At 37.3% G+C, this 18,807-nt stretch overlaps 1 protein-coding gene and 2 long non-coding RNA genes across 4 annotated transcripts in view; 2 read left to right on the top strand and 1 right to left on the bottom strand.

Annotated features, from left to right (window-relative positions):
* Window positions 1-6,148, top strand: part of LOC143260404 (uncharacterized) — a 28,480-nt gene extending 22,332 nt beyond the window's left edge. Inside the window, exon 2 of the long non-coding RNA XR_013034554.1 lies at window positions 5,538-6,148. This is a non-coding gene — a long non-coding RNA (uncharacterized LOC143260404). The remainder of the gene's footprint in view (window positions 1-5,537) is intronic.
* The window catches only part of MCU (mitochondrial calcium uniporter), a 324,119-nt gene that overhangs the window by 179,491 nt on the left and 125,821 nt on the right, over window positions 1-18,807 (bottom strand). The gene's annotated exons all lie outside the window — the stretch shown is intronic.
* The window catches only part of LOC143260402 (uncharacterized), a 113,878-nt gene that overhangs the window by 42,256 nt on the left and 52,815 nt on the right, over window positions 1-18,807 (top strand). The gene's annotated exons all lie outside the window — the stretch shown is intronic.

Raw genomic sequence — 18,807 nt, forward strand, 5'->3', positions numbered from 1 at the left:
CATCCACGACTCGATAAAAGCACAAATGACTGCTCGTTAGAGTCCTCCCGCGCAGCCTGATGTGTTATCGAGTGGTAACGCAACATGATTGTTACCAATCCACCTGGAGGTGCCCGACAGTGTTACTCCTCCGATTCCGTCCTGCCCATTCCTTTTGCGTCTAAGGCAGGGCCCGCTAGAATAGCCTTACCGATGAATCCACTAGCGGGTCAGGGATGAAACGCCACACATTTTTTTGTATTTAATTTTTCCATTTTCACATTTTATATTTCCTATAAAAGAATCTATGTAATTTCAATGTCTTTGACAGTAGAAATACTAAACCAGTCAAAATAAACGGTTTTAGATTTTTTCTTGCACAACTCCTGATTCTATAAAAATGAATGCGTCAAATTTTGTATGAACTTCTCCAAGCAAGGCTATTGTACAGTAACAATCGTAGAAAGTTGAAATGAATTCAATCTTGTCAAGGTTTCGAAACGATTAGCAGTAATATTAATATACACCTTTGTTCACCAATCTAAACAGTTTTATATGAAAGACAAAAGAATTAGCAGTCTGATGAAATTGTATGTAAGCTTCTTTATTTCTCAAGTAATAAAATGACATAATAAAACTCAAATGACGTTCTCCGCACTGTGCTCAAGAAATAAAGCGACGAAATAAAATTAAAAAAAGACGGAAGAATTTGCAAGTACTAAAGCTGTCTGATAGAATTATATAATGAATTTAATCGTTTTGTTCGTGAGTAATGAAACAGTCGGATAAAATTGTTCGCTTTATTCGAGAGAGTAAAAGCGATGCTTTAACCTACGTCACTTAGATTGACCAATCAAGAACATGCAATTGGCCTCATATCCAAAAGCGACGCACGTGTTTTCTATTTAAATAACAATACCGAATGCGTTTCACTTTTCGGGTTAAAAAACCGGAAAAATAGTTTATGAAGGCAAATTGTTACACAGATTTTGAGATATCATGGTCAGCGTTTTGAAAATCATGCTTGTAAACTTTCGGGTGACAATGCTAATAATTGAACTGTAGATTTTATTCATTTACAAGAAAAATGGGCAGGTGCGACAAATCATAGTGAAATGATTTTAAGAATGCCGTTTCAATGGAAAAATGGTGAAGTGCTCAAACAGTGTAAAGATTATAAGGAAGATAGACTCTAAGAATGTTGTTACTTTATTATTAAATCATTACAAATATTGAGAAACAAAACAAACTGCTATGTTTAAAATTAAAATCAGAGCATTCATTTTTACTGGTATCACTTGAGTCGGTGTACAAAAACTCCAGCGCGGCGTCAGTTTTTGTACGCAGAGTCAAAGTCAGCTGTTCGGGCTCAACAACAGCCGAGGTGAACGAGCCGCAATGTATACATTTGAAAATCTCTGTTGATAATGTCAATATCTATTTGTCGACTGAGCTATTCTTCCAAGTAATTACAATATCAAATCCGTTTACCTAATTTCATTGATTCCTATGCAGCGCTATTCGTTAGTGCATCGATTCTATGCACTGTAACGAACGTTCAGCGCTGCTTGCACCCTCCAATTTTCAAATTCCCTATTCCTTTACCTCTCCTGACCGATGGACCATGTCAATATAAATAGGCCCGTAAAAGTTAAATATTATTAACTTCAAAATATGTTTTTACTGGTTCGGCATTATGCACTGATGCATTGTCTTGCTGAAAGATGAATGTATCTCCATTAATTCGTTCCGCATCTGCTGCAATTTCTTCGTCACATAGTTTCATATAATCAGAGCTTTTTAATTTCGCATTGATAAAACGAATATTTCTTTTCCCTTTATATCCAATTCCTCCCCAAACCATGAATCCTCCCCCTTTCATCCCACGTTCGACTAGAAACATGGATTTCATTCTAAGATCGTGAGAATAACACGACCAATTGCCCAATCTGGTCCACCGAGTGTAAATCTGGTCCACGACAATATGAATGGGCCCGTATAATGCGATCGTAGCATGTGTGAATCCTCTGTCGAATGAGTTCGCTTTAATTACGCTGGTAATCTTCCTGCACTTGCAGTTTAATTCTGCTCTATTCTATTGCGCTTGCAATCATCGCTACTGCTTTGTAGTTGACCGACATCGAGCGCTTCATTGTCTCATTCGAGAGCTTCACGATGCATCATCGCATTTCAAAATTTTATTCTACACATCCTTCCTCTGTGTATATCTTTGTTTATTAAAATATCTTTAGTCTACCAAATCCGCGTTTTAACCATACAGTCTACTATTCAACATTACAATCCCACTCGAGTCTCTACCAAACTAAACTAACATAGTTGTTGTGGTTTGTTGTTATAATTAAGATAGAAAATTCATACTTTGCTTCAAGATCCGCAGTTCTCGCGTAGAGAAATTTTGGATAAGAATGAGCCAACTTTCACTGACGATAGCTCCACGAAGAATCATCGAAGGGCGATAATTTTTTCATCAAATTAAAGCTCGGAACCTCTATTTTAAGTGGCTGTTTCTGGATTATAAATCCGACACATAGTAATAATTCAGACGTAAGGAATAGTAGACGTATTTCTGTCAGAAGTACGTTACGGTTCTCTCACGCAAAATAACAGAATTAGACAAAATTTAAAAAAAATAATGGAATTTTTCGAAGATTTACTGTTGAATAAATAACTCCGGCAACGGATATCGCCGTCACTCGACGCCAGAGGGCTTTGTTTCTCGCAAGAACTCAAACGTCTCCAATTAGTATATTTACAAATTTAAGTCGTCCTATCCTCAATCCCGCGTCTAGGGCAGGGCCTCGCTAGAATGCCTTACTGAGGAGTCCACTCTAGCGAGGTCTGGACGAAACGCTTCAAAACCATCCTTCCTCGTCACTGTTTCCAGTCCAGCCCGTTCTCATATTAGTATTATTTCGATGAACGGGCACGTATTACGAAACCGTGACCAGTCCAATTGGAGCGCAGGTAGAGTAACGTAATCGGTCATCAGGTAGATGCATGGGGGTGCAGTAGTGGGACGAAAGTCCCTTTCCTAGTATGGCGACAACCGAAGTCGATCTCTTGGAGGAGCGCCATAGCCACGAGACGCGACTCCAACAGATCAACTGAAAATGCCTTACACACCAAGCCTCTTTACTGAGGGTCAATCTGGGGATACCACTTGCAAAATTAGTATATATAGATTGTTACTGCAATAGAATACATTTCACAGTTTATTCCGTTGACAAGTTCAGGGTTTAGAAAAGACCATACTAGGCAGCTGCATCTACGGCTCGATAAAGCACAAAACAACTGCGCATTAGACTTCTCGTGCGCAGACGATGCCTTATCGTGTGGTAATGCAATTAAATTGTTACCCATCCACCTGAGACTGTCCGATACTGTTAATCCTCCGATTCCGTCCAGCCCATTCCCGTCGCGTCTAAGGCAGGACCCGCTTGGATAGCCCTACTGATGAGTCCACTAGCGGGTCTGGGACGAAACGCCTCCTCACATTTTTTTTAATTTTTTTTTTTAATTTTCACATTTTATATTTCCATTATCCCTTAAGAAGTTCATTTAATGATTTCCTATAAAAAAAATCTATGTAATTTCAATATCTTTGACAGTAGAAATACCAAACCAGTCAAAATAAACGGCTTCCGATTTTTTCTTTTACAACTCCTGATTCTATAAAAATATGTACCTCGAGAAATTTTGTATGAACTTCTTCATGCATGAGTATTTTACATTAAAAATCATAGCAGGGTTGAAATGAATCCAATTTTGTTATGCAGCGATATACGTTAGCTATAGTATTAATGTATTCATTTGTTCTAGTATTCATGATCTGTTATTAACACAGTAACAACGAGTGAATTTCACAAGTCCAAACAGTTTTATATGTAAGACAAAACAATTTTTATGGAAATAAACCGCAGCCAAATGAGAGCACACGCAACTAAAAATTCATTTCATTCGTGTATGTTTATACGGATGTTACTGACAATGTATGAAAATACGAAACGTTCGTGGTAATGTTAGAAAACTAAAAATCATTCAATTTTAAAGCGTATCATCTCTTTGTCGCAGATTGTAAGAACAAGGTAACTTGTACAAGGATGGGGAAGGAAATTGCTGGTATTGGCAGCTGACAGGGATCTCCGAGACTTTGGGAACTGCGAGAACTACAGTTCAAATAATTTCAGTGTCAAAAATTCGACTATTGCGTTCCTCGATGCATATTTAACCTTGCGAGAAAAAACATTTTTCTATTTCGAATAGGCGGTACGTTTCTCGCAGTTAAATTCTTTCTTTTTATCTAATTTTCCACGCATACTTTCGTGTAAGAAAAATATGCAAGATAGAACAATTTTAAGTGGAAAGATTTTAAGTATGATGTTTCGGTGAAAAGATGGTAAACAGGTAAAACAGTAAATATATTGGATTGGCAAGAAAGTAATTGCCGAATGTACACATAGATGTCATTAGTCATACCTTTTAACGACTTTTCTCCAGATTATAATCTTTTCCCTTTTGACGCTTGTTATCTGTCACTTTTAGCTTTCTTTAGAAACAAACTGATCGTAAATTTATTTACAGATGATAGTTCGTTGTTAATATTAGCACGAATTACAAGAAACAGCATTTTGGCTCAGCCTTTTGCCACTAAAAACCTGAAATTCCATGAGCGTGGAATCATGAAGCATACAGAAAGATGGCAAAAGGACATCGATTAAAATGGAAAATATATCATTGATTAGAGATCATTTATTGAATTAACAAAATCATATTTTATTTGTATGCAAAAATCAGCGATTACTTCTGTTCCATCCTAATATAAACTCTAAGAATGCTGTTACATTATTATCAACCAATTACAAATATTGGGAAAGAAAACAAACTACCATTTTACTTTAGTTTGTTGCAATTAATGAGTTCATATTTTGCATCAAGATCAGTCCTGGAGTAGGAAAATTTAGGATAAGAATTGGCCACAATCTTTGACCGACAATAACTCCACGAAAAATCATCCTAGGATGATGGTTTCTTTCCCAAATTAAAGCTCAGAGCCTCTACTTTCAGACATTGATTCAGGATCATAAATCAGATGCATCCTACTAATATTGCAACAAGATCCGTAGTTCGCACAAAGCAAAATCTCGGACAAGAATTGGTCAACTTTGACCGAAGATAACTCCACGAAGAATCATCGTAGGGCGACAATTTTTTCATCAAATTAAAGCTCGGAACCCCTACTTTAAGAAAGTGTTTCAGGATTATAAATTCGACGCATCCTGCTGATTCAGGCGTAAGGAATAGTAGGTGTATTTCTGTCAAAAGTATGTAAACGTTCTCTCACGTAAAATAAAAGAATTAGTCAAAATTAAAAAAAAAGAATTGTCTTTTTGAAATATTCACAGTTGAATACACAATCCCTGCAATGGATATCGCCGTCACTCGACGCTAGAGGGATTTGTTTCTCGCAAGAACTCAAAACGTCTTCTATTTGTATATATACAACGCGAAGTCGACTATCCCTCATCCCCGCGTCTAAGGCAGGGCCCCGCTAGATAGTCTTACTGAGGAGTCCTCTAGCGGGACCCGGACGAAACGCTCCTTATTCCGTCCACGTCACCGTTCCTACCTTAAGCAGCCAAATTGTGATTCGGAACGGTGACCATACTACAATGGAGCGTAGCGAGAGCAACATTGTCGGTCGCCAGGTAGATGCGTAGATGCAGCAGTTGGGACGCTGTAGTCCCTTTCCTAGTATGGCGACTGCGCCGTCGATCTGTCGGAGAAGCCCAAAGTCCCTCAAGAGGCGACTCCAACACATCGACTGCCAAGTGCCTTAGATTAAGTTTTAAGCCCGGAACAGGGTCTCTATAGCACAGACAATAATTCGAGTTGACAATAATCGCAACAATAGGCAATAACCTGGTGCTAGCAATTGTTGAATTTCAAATCCTATATTCATGTTAAAATTAAAATAGTTTATGGTCTATACTAAGACAAGCTGCACCTGCGGTTCGATAAAAGCACAAACGACTGCTCGTCAGACTCCTCGCGTTCAGCCTGATGCCTTATCGAGTGGTAACGTAACTTGATTCCTACCCATCAACCTGAAATTTCCGACCATTGTTACTCCGCTGTATTCGTCCTGCGTCTAAGACAGGACCCGCTAGGTTAGCCTTACTGATGAGTCCGCTAGCGGGTCTGGGACGAAACGCCTCCTCACATTTTTTTAATTTTTTTTTTTAATTTTCACATTTTATATTTCCATTATCCCTTAAGAAGTTCATTTAATGATTTCCTATAAAAAAAATCTATGTAATTTCAATATCTTTGACAGTAGAAATACTAAACCAGTCAAAATAAACGGCTTCAGATTTTTTCCTGCACAACACCTGATTCTATAAAAATGTATGCGTCAAGAAATTTTGTATGAACTTCTCCATGCAAGACCATTGTACAGTAAAAGTCGTAGGAAGCTTTGAAAAGAATCCAATATTGTGATTGTTAAAGAAATAGTACACATTAGATATGGTATTAATGAATACATTTATTACACATCTATTATTAACATAGTATCTAGGAGTGAATTTTACAAGACCAAGCAGTATTATTTGTAAGACAAGAGAATTTTTATGGAAATAAAGTGCGACCAAATAAGAGCAGAGTTAACTAAAAGTTTAATTCATTCGTGAATATTATGCGGGTATTTTTGAAGGTGTGCAGAAAAAACGAAACGTTGATGATAATGTTACAGTGCTCAAAATCATTCAATTTTGAGGCGTGTTATCACCTTGTCGCGGATTGTAAGAACAAAGTAACTTGTACAAAGATGAAGAATTCTAGTCTTTGGAATGTGCAAAATCTACAGTTCAGATAATTCCTGTGTCAAAAATTTCACTATTCCGTTCCTCGATGCACTTTTAACCTGGCGAGAAAAAACTTTTTTCTATTTCGAATAGACGCTGCGTATCTTTCAGCTAATTTCTCCCTTGTTATCTCATTTTCCACTGGACAAAAAGGAACGCCGGATGGCAGAACTTTTTCCCTCCTTTGCTGCAACAAAACAGGGTAGAATGTGATAAAATGAAAACAATATTAATTCTGTTCTCAGGTGATAGAGCGACCTGATGAAATTCTAACCAAAATTAATCGTTTATTTTTCAAGTGACTTAGTGACGTAACATAGCTCAAATGACACTGTGCCCAAGAAATAAAGCGACGTAATAATTATACTGAATTTTGTCGCTTTTTTCGCGAATAATGAAAAAGTCGAATAAAATTGTTCGCTTTATTCGCGATTGTTAAAGCGCTGCTTCAATCTGCGTCACTTGGATTGACCAATTAAGAACATTCAATTGGCCAGATATCCAAAAGCGACGCACGTGTTTTCATTGTAAATAACAATACTGAATTTGTTCCACTTTTCCGATTAAAAAATGATTAACGACGAGAAATGTTTTGAAAAACATGCTTGCAAAGTTTCGTGTGACAATACCGATCGTTAAACACTAGATTTTATTCATTTACAAGAAAAATGAACAGATGCCGTTTCCGTGGAAAGATGGTAATGTCCTAAAACAGTGGAGTGATATTAAGAAAGATAGACTCTAAGAATGTTGTTACATTATTATTAAATTATTAAAAATATTGAGAAAGAAAACAAACTGCTATGTCTAAAATTAAAATCAGAGCATTCGTTTTTACGGGTATCACCTGAGTCGATGTACAAAAACTCCAGCGCGACGTTAGTTTTTGTACGCAGAGTCAAAGTCAGCTGCTCGAGCTCGACACTAGCAGAGGTAAACGGGACGCAATGTAAACATTTGACAAACAAACCTCTGTTGGTAATATCGCTATCTATTTGTCGACTGGAGCATTTTTCCAAGTAATCGCAATATCAAATCCGTTTACATAATTTCCTCATTTCCTATGCAGCGCTGTTCGTTAACACGTTGATTCTATGTTCTCTAAGGAAGGTTCAGCGCTGCTTAGTCTTTCCAACTTTTCCAATATAAATAGGCCCGTAAAAGTTGAATATTATTAGATTCAAAATGTGTTTTTACCGGTTTAGCCCTATGCATTGATGAATTATCTTGTTGAAAGATGAATGCAACTCCATTAATTCGTTCCGCATTTGCTGCAATTTCTTCGTCAATTAGTTTTATATAATCAGCGCTTTTTAATTTCGCACTGATAAAACGAATATTTCTTTTCCCTTTATATCCAATTCCTCCCCAAACCATGATTCCTCCCCCTTTCATCTGACGTTTGACTAGAAACATCGGTTCCATTCTAAGATCGTGAAAATAACACGATCAATCGACCAATCTGGTCCATCGAGAGTAAATCTTTTTTCATGGGTAAAAAGGATTTTCTTCCACTTCTTCTTCTATCTAATATGCTCTTTGGCAAATACTATTCGGTCAGCAATGTTTCTTTGTTAAGGGCGGCTTTCTCGTAAGTTTTCTATATTTTATGTGATCAGATTGTTGTAAAATACGCTGTACGTTCCTCACGTTGGTTTGTATCGATGCTTTCGTAAAATTAAGATCATTATTTTTTCAGTGTTATTTAATTCGGTACCACGATCAGTTTTCAAAGATATAAGTCAATATTTGTACATAACTGATTACTTAATCTGTATCACGTACTCTGCTTATTACAGAAAAATAAACTATTTCAATAACATTTGAACTTAATTTTTGAACAGAAACTTTGCTATTGACTTCTCTCTTACTATTCTCCTATCATTTTGTCGTTCCCGATTTTCACATAAACAGATATAATTCATGGCAAACAACTTAAATAGTAATCGCTATACCGTTTATACAACTGTATGCAAAACCGTTCTATATTTTATTGCTTTCCAGAAACACGAAAAATTCTGGCGTGTCCTATCATTTTGTCGCGGAATGCATATTACTTAAGTTTATTGTCGTAATTAAGTAGAAAGTTCAAATTTTGCATAAAGATACGCAGTCCGAGCGTAGAGAAATTTCAGATAAGAATTGGCCAACTTTAACTGACGATAGCTCCACGAAAAATCATCTTAGATCGATAGTCTTTTATTCAAACTGAAGCTCAGAACCTCTACTTTAAGACGCTGTTTCAGGATTATAAATTCGACACATCCCGCTAATTCAAGCGTAAGAATTTTTTGGCGTATTTTTGTGCCCCTGTGTTATGAGAGTAAGTTACGACTGTCGCACTTAAAACAAAAGAATTCGACAAAGTGTAAAGAAAAGAATTGATTTTTTCAAAAATTCACAATTGAATAAATAATTCCTTTAATGGATATCTTCGACACTATATACCAGATGAATATGTTTCGCGCAAGTACTTAATCGACTCCAATTTGTCGGTGTATATTGTCCAAGCAGTATTATTTGTAAAACGAGAGATTTTTTATGGAAATAAAGTGCGATCGAATGAGGGCACATTTAACAAAAAATATATTTCATTCGTGAATGTTTATACGGGTATTATTGAAAGAGTATAGAGATACTAAAAAAATGAACTAAAAATCACTCAATTTTAGAGCGTGCCAATTCTTTGCCGTGGATTGTAAGAACAAGATTACTTTTATAAAGATGAAGAAGGGAATTGCTGGTATCCATGGCTAACTGGGTTCTCCGAGACTTTGGAAACTGCGAGATCTACAGTTCAGATAACTTCAGTGTTAAAAATTCGACTATTGCGATCCTCGAAGCATTTTTAACCTCGCGAGAGAAAACTTTTTTCTGTTTCAAATAGGCGATTCGTTTCTGTAATTTTTTCATTGGTATCTAATTCTTCACTGGGTAAAAATCAAACGCCAGATAACAGAGCTTTAACCCATCTCCACTGCAATTACGGAGGATAGAATGTGATAAAATGAAAACGGCATCGTTAAAAAAGAACACGCTCATTATTTGTGAGTGCTAAAGCTTTCTGATAAAAGTATGATGAATTTAATCGTTTCCTTTGTGAGTAATGAAACAGTCGAATAATAATCATAATAATAATCATCGTCACTTCGATAAACCAATTAAGGACATTCAATTGGCCAGTTATGATATCCAAAAGCCACGCACGTATTCTCTTTTTAAATAATAATAAAAGATTAACTATGCGAAATGTGCATCTATTTATCGAAGGCAAACGGTTACGCTGATTTTTTGAGATATCATCGTTACCCTTGTGAAAAATATGCTTGTAAAGTTTCAAATGAGAATACCGATCATTAAACTGTAGATTTTGTTCCTTTACAAGAAAAATGAACAGAAGCGACAGGTAACAGTGGAAAGATTTTAAGAATACCGTTTCAGTGGAGAAATGGTAAAGTAATCTTCCTGCAGTTGAAGTTTAATTTCGATCGCTTGATTGTCTCTTTCGTGAACTTCACCATACACAATCAAATTTTATCATTTTATTGTACTCATCCTTCCTTTCTTCCTATCTTTATTTATTAAAATATCTTTAGTCTACCGAACTAGTGATTTAACCATACGGTTCACTATGCTAGCATGCAATCCCACTAGAGTCATCAAAAACTACATTACTTTAGTTTGTTATTGCAATTAAGGTAGAAACTTCATATTTTACATCAAGATCCACAGTTCGTGCGTATAGAAGATACGCATAAGAATTGGCCAACTTTGACTGACGATAACTCTACGAATAATCATCGTAGGGCGATAATTTTTTCATCGAATTAAAGCTCGGAACCTCTACTTTAAGAGGCTGTTACAGAATTATAAATCCGACACATAGTAATGATTCAGGCGTAAAGAATAGTAGGCATATTTCTGTCAGAAGTACGTTCACGTTCTCTCTCGTAAAATAAAAGAATTAGACAAAATTTTAAAAAAAGAATTGACTTTTTGAAATATTCACAGTTGAATACACAATCCCTGCAATGGATATCGCCGTCACTCGACGCTAGAGGGATTTGTTTCTCGCAAGAACTCAAAACGTCTTCTATTTGTATATATACAACGCGAAGTCGATCATCCTTCAGCCCCGCGTCTAAGGCAGGGTCCCGCTAGGTAGTCTCACTGAAGAGTCCACTAGCGAGACCCGGACGAAACGCTGGGCAACAATCCTGTCCTAGTCACATTTTCTTCGTCGATTTTCGAATGGAAAAGGAAACTGTGACCAGGACCAGGACTGCAGTAGAGTCACATAGTCGAACGCCAGGAAGATGCGTAGATGCAGTGGGGATGTTGTAGTCCCTTTCCTAGTATGGCCCGCCCCCGTCCATCTGTTGTAGTCGCAACATAGAACGACAACAAAAGATGGATGGTGAAGTGCCTTACTCACCACGTGCCTTACCTACAATAGTCAATAGTGTCCGGTGCAGTCAATTCCTATTAGTCAATTAGTACTGTTAGAGGTCCGTAACTCCTCTAACAGTACAAACGTTGACTCCCATATGTCAATTACCATTCTAACATAGTACAAACGAATACTGTGATATAGTTTAGGAAGGGCCATACTGGGCAGCTGCACCTACGGCTCGGTAAAACACGAATGACTGCTCCCGGTTGGCGCGGGAGCAGTGATTCGTTACCGAGTGTGTCATGCAAGCTAATTGCGACCCATCTTCCTGGAATTTGAAGTATTCGACTACAATGTCACTCTACTGCCAGCGTCTGAGACAGGGCCCGCTAGAGAAGCCTTACTGATGAGTCCACTAGCGGGTCTGGGACGAAACGCCTCATATTTTTTTGAAATTTATTTTTCTATTTTCACATTTTATATTTCCACTATCCTTTAAGAAGATCAAACAATGATTTTCTATGAAAGAATCTTTGTAACTTCACTGTCTTTAACACTAGAAATACCAAACCAGTAAAAATAAACGGTTTCCGATTTATTTTTTCACAAGTTCTGATTCTATAAAAACGTATACGCCCAAAAATTTTAAACGAACTTCTTTATGGAAGTGTATTTTACAGTAACAATCGTAGATAGTTCAAATGGAGTTTTGTAAGAAGGAGGAAACTCGTACAAAGATGAAGGCGGGAATTGCTGGTGTCGGCTGATAACTGGGATCTTCAAAACTTTGGAAACTACGAGATCCAGAGTTCAGAAAATACTAGTATAAAAAATTCGACTATTGCGTTTCTCGATGCACTTTTAACCTCGTGAGAAAAAACAATTTTCTATTTCGAATAGGCGGTACATTTCTCGCAGTTAAATTTACCCTTTGTATTTAATTTACCACTGGGCAAATAAGAACAGAACTTTTTTCCTCCGTTATTGCAGCGAACCAGAGGAAAATATGATAAAATGAAAATAATATTGTCGACCCTGTTCTCAGGTGATAGAACGACCTGATAAAATTCCTATCAAAGTTAATCACTTATTTTTCAAGTGACTTAGCGACTTTGTGAGTACTAAAGGTATCTGATAAAATTATAATGAAATTAATTTCTTCGTCCGCGTGTAATGAGACAGTCGAATAAAATTATTCGCTTTATTCGTGAGTGTTAAAGCGATGCTTCAATCATCGTCACTTCGATAAACCAATTAAGGACATTCAATTGGTTACGTTACGTAGATTTTGAGATATCATAATCACCGTTTTGAAATAAATGATTTCGTGTAAGAATACTGATCGATAGATTGTACATTTTATGCGTTTGTAAGAAAAATATGCAGTGGGAACAGTGGAAAGATTTTAAGTATGATGTTTCGGTGAAAAGATGGTAAACCGGTCAAACAGTAAATATATTAGGTTGTCACAAAAGTAATTGCGCATTGTACACATAGATGTCATTAGTCATACCTTTTAACGACTTTTCTCGAGATTATAATCTTTTTCCTTTTGACGCTTGTTAACTGTCACTTTTAGCTTTCTTTAGAAACAAACTGATCGTAATTTTATTTACAGATGTTAGTTTGCTGTTAATTTTAATACGAATTGCAAGAAAGAGCATTTTGGCTCAGCTTTTTACCAATAAAACCTGAAATTCTATGAGCGTGGAATCATGCAGCGCACAGAAAGATAGTAAAAGGTCATCAAATAAAATGGAAAATATATCATCGATTAAAGATCATTTATTGTATTAAAAAAATCATCTTTTACTTGTATGAAGAAATCGGCAATTACGTCCGTCCCATCCACAAATATATACTCTAAGAATGCTGTTACATTGCTATCCATCTATTACAAATATTGAAAAAGAAAACAAGCTACCATTTTACTTTAATTTGTTTCAATTAAGTTCATACTTTGCATCAAGATCAGTCCGCGAGTAGGAAAATTTAGGATAAGAATTGGCCAACTTTAACCGATAATAACTCCGCGAAAAATCATCCTAGGATGATGGTTTCTTTTCCAAATTAAAGCTCAGAAACTCTACTTTCTGACATTGATTCAGGATTATAAATCAGATGCATCCTACTAAAATTGCAACAAGATCCGTAGTTCGCGCATTGCAAAATCTCGGATGAGAATTGGTCAACTTTGACCGACCATAACTCCACGAAAAATCATCACAGGGCGATAATTTTTTCATCAAATTAAATCCCGGAACCTCTATTTTAAAAGGCTGTTTCAGGATTATGAATCCAACACATCCGACCAATATTGGAACAAGATCCGTAGTTCGCACATAGCAAAATCTCGGATAAGAATTGGTCAACTTTGACCGAAGATAACTCCACGAAGAATCATCGTAGGGCGACAATTTTTTCATCAAATTGAAGCTCGGAACCTCTATTTTAAGAGCCTGTTTCAGTATTATGAATCCGACGCATCCTGCTGATTCAAGCGTAAGCAATAGTAGGCGTATTTCTGTCAGAAGTACGTTACGGCTCTCGCACGTAAAATACAAGAATTAGACAAAATGTAAAAGTCCTCTAGCGAGGTCCGGTCGAAACGCTCGTACATTCCGTCCGTGTCACACTTTCCTCGTCCATTCTCGAATAGAAAAGGAAACTGTGACCAGCACTTAGGAGCGCAGCTAGAGTAACATAGTCGGTCGCCAGGAAGATGCGTAGATGCTGTAGCTAGGATGATGGTAGTTGCTTTGCTAGTATAGCCCCGCCCCCCGTCTATCTGTCAGAATCGCCAGGGTTGCTCGCACCTGCAGCAGCACGAACGACGACGACAGATCGACGGACACAAAGTGCCTCTTCAACAGGTGCCTTCTATAAGTGCCTTAAACCCATATATAATCAATAGTGATTAGAAGTCCCTACATTCGTCAATTACCATAGGACACAATTTAGATAGATAAAAGTAATAGATTTAGAATTGTTTGGAAATAGTATAGGAAGGGTCACACTAGGCAACTGCATCTACGGTTCGATGACAGAAGGATGATTGCTCGCGCCGCACCGCGAGCAGTTGTTCTACATCGAGCGGTAACGCTACTTGAATGCAAACCGATCTTCCTGGACTTTCAAGTGTAAGACAAACATGATGTTACTCTGCTGTATTCGTTCGCGTCTAAGGTAGGACCCGCTAGGATATCCTTACTGATGAGTCCACTAGCGGGTCTGGGACGAAACGCCTCAAATTATTTTTTACTTTTTTTTTATTCATTTTCACAATAAGTCCCACATATCGACTGATAAGTGTCTTACACAAAAAAGCCTCTTTCTGAGGGTCAGTATTGCAGGGTGCCATAATCAAAATTAGCATATATCGATTGTTACAATAGAGTATATTTCAAATTCTATCAGTGTTATAAATTTAAAATTCTATAAAGGACCATACTAGGCTGCTGCATTCACAACTTGATAAAAGCACAAATCGACTGCTCGTCAGACTCCTCGCGCGCAGCCTGATGCCTTATCGAGTGGTAACGCAACATGATTGCTACCCATCCACCTGAAACTGCCCGACCATTGTTACTCCTCCGGTTCCGTCCCGCCTATTCCGACCTTAGCGTCTAAGACAGGACCCGCTAGGATAGCCTTACTGAAGAGTCCGCTAGCGGGTCTGGGACGAAACGCCTCACATTTTTTTGTATTTTATTTTTCCATTTTCACATTTTATATTTCTATTATCCCTTATGGAGTTGATTTAATGATTTCCTATAAAAGAATCTATGTAATTTCAATGTCAGTCAAAATAAACGGCTTCAGATTTCTTCTTGCACAACTCCTGATTCTATGCGTCAAATTTTGTACGAAATTCTCCATGCAAGGCTATTGTACAGTATAAAAATCGTAGAAAGCTGAAATGAATTCAATCTTGTCAAGATTATGAAACGATTAGCTGTAGTATTAATATACACCTTTGTTCCCCAATCTAAACAGTTTTATATAACAGACAAAAGAATTAGCAGCCTGATGAAATTTTAAGTAAGCATCCCTATTTCTCAAGTAATAAAATGACATAATAAAACTCAAATGACGTTCTTCGCACTGTGCCCAAGAAATAAAGCGACGAAATAAAATTTAAAAAAGACGGAAGAATTTGTAAGTACTAAAGCTGTCTGATAGAATTATATAATGAATTTAATCGTTTTGTTCGTGAGTAATGAAACAGTCGGATAAAATTGTTCGCTTTACTCCCAAGTGTTAAAGCGATGCTTTAATCTGCGTCACTTTGATTGACCAATCAAGAACATTCAATTGGCCTGATATCCAAAAGCGACGGACGTGATTTCATTGTAAATAACAATACTGAATTTGTTTCACTTTTCGAGTTAAGAAAAGATTAACTACGCGAAATGTGCACTTAATTTCTGAAGGCAAGTGGGCACGCAGAATTTGAGATATTATAAAGTAAAGTATAGAGTAAAGTTTTGTCAAACAATACTCATAATTATACAGGAGATTTTATGCATTCATAAGAAAAATATGCAGTGCTGCGGGAAACAGTGGATAGATTTTAAGAATGCTGTTTCAGTCGAAAGATGCTAAACTGTTAAAATATTAGAAAGATTTTGAGGAATACGAACTCTAAGATTGTTGTTACATTATTATATCAACCTATTACAAATATCGAGAGAATAAGAAGAAACTGCTACGTCTAAAATTAGATCCAGAGCATTGTGTTCTTGCGAGTATCACCTTGGTTTATGTACATAAACTCGAGCGGGACGTTAGTTTTTGTACGCAAAGCCAATCTCAGCTGTTCGAGCTCGACACAAACACAGGTGAACGACCCGCACTGTATACATGTGTGAGTCTTCTGTTCGTGACGTCGCTATCTATGTATTTGTCAAATGGGCCATCCTTTCAATTATATAATCCCGATATCAAATACGATTATCTAATTTCCAAGTTTCCTATGCAACGCTGTCCGTTAAGACATTGATCGTATGCACTGTAACGAACGTTCAGCGCTGCTTAGTCCTTGCACTTTTCAAATTCCCCATTCCATTGCCTCCCGTAACCGATCGCCCACGACAATACGAATAAGTCCGTACAACGCGATCGTAGCATGTGTGAATTCTCTGTCGACTGAGTTCGCAGTTGTTACGCTTGTAATCCTCTTGCACTTGCAGTTTAATTCTGCTCTTTTCTATTCCGCTTGCAACCACCGCTACACCTTTGTAGTCAAACATCGATCGCTTATCTCTTTCGTGAGCTTCACGATACATCATCACATTTCAACATTTTATTGTATACACATCCTCCCTCTGTTTCTATCTTTGTTTATTAAAATATCTTTAGATGATGATATATTTTTACATTGGATGATAACTCCACGAAGAATCATCGTAGCGCGATAATTTTTTCATCAAATTAAAGCTCGGAGTTTCTACTTCAAGGAGCAGTTTCAGGATTATGAATCCGACGCATCCTACTAATATTGCAACAAGATCCGTAGTTCGCGCATGGTAAAATCTTCGATACGAATTGGCCAACTTTGACCAACAACAACTTCATCGAAGAATCATCGTAGGGCGATAATTTTTTCATCAAATTAAAGCTCGGAACCTCTATTTCAAGTGGTCCATTCTGGATTATGAATCCGACACATCCTACTGATTCAGGCGTAAGGAATAGTAGGTGTATTTCTGTGAAGAGTACGTTACCGTTCTCTCACGTAAAATAAGAGAATTAGACAAAATTTAAAAAAAATAATGGAATTTTTCGAAGATTTACTGTTGAAGAAATAATTCCGGCAATGGGTATCGCCGTCACTCGACGCCAGAGGGCTTTGTTTCTCGCAAGAACTCAAACGTCTCCAATTAGTATATTTACAAATTTAAGTCGTCTTATCCTCAACCCCGCGTCTAGGGCAGGGCCTCGCTAGAATGCCTTACTGAGGAGTCCACTCTAGCGAGGTCTGGACGAAACGCTTCGAAACCACTTCCTCGTCACTGTTTCCTTTCCAGCCCGTTCTCATATTAGTATTATTTCGATGAACGGGCACGTATTACGAAACCGTGACCAGCACAATCGGAGCGCAGGTAGAGTAACGTAATCGGTCATCAGGTAGATGCATGGGGGTGCAGTAGTGGGACGGAAGTCCCTTTCCTAGTATGGCGACAACCAAAGTCGATCTCTTGGAGGAGCGCCATGCCACGAGACGCGACTCCAACAGATCAACTGAAAATACCTTACACACCAAGCCTCTTTACTGAGGGTCAATTTGGGGCCCCACTCTCAAAATTAGTATATATAGTTTCTTACTACAATAGAGTACATTTCACAGTTTATTCCGTTGACAAGTTCAGGGTTTAGAAAAGACCATACTAGGCAGCTGCATCTACGGCTCGATAAAGCACAAAACAACTGCGCATTAGACTTCTCGTGCGCAGACGATGCCTTATCGTGTGGTAATGCAATTAGATTGTTACCCATCCACCTGAGACTGTCCGATACTGTTACTCCTCCGATTCCGTCCAGCCCATTCCCGTCGCGTCTAAGGCAGGACCCGCTTGGATAGCCCTACTGATGAGTCCACTAGCGGGTCTGGGACGAAACGCCTCCTCACATTTTTTTTAATTTTTTTTTTTAATTTTCACATTTTATATTTCCATTATCCCTTAAGAAGTTCATTTAATGATTTCCTATAAAAAAAATCTATGTAATTTCAATATCTTTGTCAGTAGAAATACCAAACCAGTCAAAATAAACGGCTTCCGATTTTTTCTTTTACAACTCCTGATTCTATAAAAATATGTACGTCGAGAAATTTTGTATGATGTTCTTCATGCATGAGTATTTTACATTAAAAATCATAGCAGGGTTGAAATGAATCCTGTTTTGTTATGCAGCGATATACGTTAGCTATACTATTAATGTATTCATTTGTTCTACTATTCATGATCTGTTAATAACACAGTATCTACGAGTGAATTTCACAAGTCCAAACAGTTTTATATGTAAGATAAAAGAATTTTTAGGGAAATAAAACGCGCCCAAATGAGAGCACACTTGACTAAAAATTCATTTCACTCGTGTATGTTTATACGGATATTACTGACAATGTATAAAAATAAGAAACGTTGGTGGTAATGTTAGAGAACTAACAATCATTCAGTTTTAAAGCGTATCATCTTTTTGTCGCAGATTGTAAGAACAAGGTAACTTGTACAAGGCTGGAGAAGGGAATTGCTGGTATTGGCAGCTGACAGGGATCTCCGAGACTTTGGAAACTGCGAGAACCACAGTTCAAATAATTTCAGTGTCAAAAAATCGACTATTGCGTTCCTCGATGCATATTTAACCTTGCGAGAAAAAACATTTTTCTATTTCGAATAGGCGGTACGTTTCTTGCAGTTAAATTCTTTCTTTCTATCTAATTTTCCACGCATATTTTCGTGTAAGAAAAATATGCAAGATAGAAAAATTTTAAGTGGAAAGATTTTAAGTATTATGTTTCGGTGAAGAGATGGTAAACAGGTAAAACAG

Source organism: Megalopta genalis, chromosome 12 (genome assembly GCF_051020955.1).
Source record: "Megalopta genalis isolate 19385.01 chromosome 12, iyMegGena1_principal, whole genome shotgun sequence".
Lineage (NCBI taxonomy): Eukaryota > Metazoa > Arthropoda > Insecta > Hymenoptera > Halictidae > Megalopta > Megalopta genalis.